Source organism: Maylandia zebra, linkage group LG4, assembly GCF_041146795.1.
Source record: "Maylandia zebra isolate NMK-2024a linkage group LG4, Mzebra_GT3a, whole genome shotgun sequence".
Taxonomy (NCBI): Eukaryota; Metazoa; Chordata; class Actinopteri; order Cichliformes; family Cichlidae; genus Maylandia; species Maylandia zebra.
The window spans coordinates 31,633,696-31,635,216 of NC_135170.1; the positions used below are offsets into that span (position 1 = coordinate 31,633,696).

The 1,521-nt window shown below is 37.7% G+C and overlaps 1 long non-coding RNA gene across 1 annotated transcript; it reads right to left on the reverse strand.

Annotated features, from left to right (window-relative positions):
* Positions 1–277: 277 nt before the first annotated feature.
* On the reverse strand, positions 278–752 carry LOC143418405 (uncharacterized). Its single transcript, XR_013098405.1, has 2 exons — positions 419–752; positions 278–332 (listed from the first exon to the last, which is right to left on the reverse strand). It is a non-coding gene; the product is annotated as an uncharacterized LOC143418405 (long non-coding RNA).
* Positions 753–1,521: the final 769 nt, after the last annotated feature.

Here is a 1,521-nt window from a genome sequence, read left to right on the forward strand (position 1 = left end):
ATTTCAAATGGAACTGAGGCTTGATAACAATTTACAAGTGCTTTGTTACTTCCAAGACACGGACTTTTGTGCTTGCTTGACTATCTTTCACTTGTTAGCTTGCTTCTTTACGTATTCAATGCATTTGCTGGAGCATGTGATACTTCTCTTGCTAGTAACTTCTCTTGCTAGTAGCGTCTCTTGCTAGTAGCGTCGGTCCAACCATCTCGTTGCCTTCTCCGGAGCAGTGGAGTGTTCTACTATGCCGGCTTGTACACATACACGAGAGACACGAGAGTTCTTCTTTACTGATGTTTACTGTGCTTCTCTTAACGTACAGGTACACCGTAGAACTGGTGAATACAAATGTACAAGAAAATTATATTTCAGCATTAAAACATATTACAATATAAAATTCACAAAATATAAACAAACATACCACTTTGGCCTGCAAGTAGACAAACCGGTGTAACTGGAACTTAGGGCTTATTTCTTCTTTCTTAGCTTGACTTTTACACGGCTAGACCGTCACCATGCGCAGCTTCTCTGACTTTTTTCCAAAACAGGAAGTGACCTCTGCCCTTACCTTATATTTACAAAATTAACCGGCTATTTTCCATGTATCAAATTAACTGTACACCAATCCGGTAGGCAAAAAAGGAAAATGTTAACATGCTCAACACAAAAATAAAACATACAAAATAAAATGAGTTAGTTACATTATCATTACAAGAGCTCCGCCTAGTGGTCAAATACTAACATTTCACCAACTGTTACAATCAGGGTTGTGGATTTCTCTATTACTATGGGTGTGACGATCACAGGTTCATAAATAAACTGTGTCCCCATATGTTTTTATTTCTTTCACATGCAAATTTTTATGCTACGATGTTGACAGAGTGGTCCAAGCTAATCAAAATGACTTTCCCCACCTCCCCTCCTGCTTTCTAAGACAGTAATCCTTACTTGAGTGCTCTGAGACAGACGGTCATCACTGACACGCACATTCCTGGGCCCACTGGATTAAAAAGGAGACGCTCCTCTTTATTTTCCCGTTGCCATGGTGATATCTGCATCTAGAAACTCAGACTTAATCAACTCGTCGCAATAAAATGCAACTGCGCCATCTAGTGGCGCAACTGAACACACCAACAAAGTTTTTTAAAAAAAAAAACCGATAATAGATTGATTTCATTGACCTAACTTCCCATCATTATTTTGATGTGGGAAATCTTGTGGCCTTCTCCTTTTGATATGACCTATTTCTTTGAAACTTCCCTTTAGTTCCTTACAAAGTATAAATAAATACAGTAACTGATTGATTTTGATTGATTGATTTTTTGATTTTATTGATTAGCATTCAAATAGAACAAAGATCTACTACAAAGCAAGAAAGCACGAGACAAGGCTAATCAAAAAGTATTGGCTGAAGCATTTGCTTATTACACCAACCCTTTTAACACAAGATCTTTTTGCATACAGCTCCTGTACACAGGGCTCGAAGCAAAGAAAAAAACAAAGCAAAGCAAAAACAAACAAATA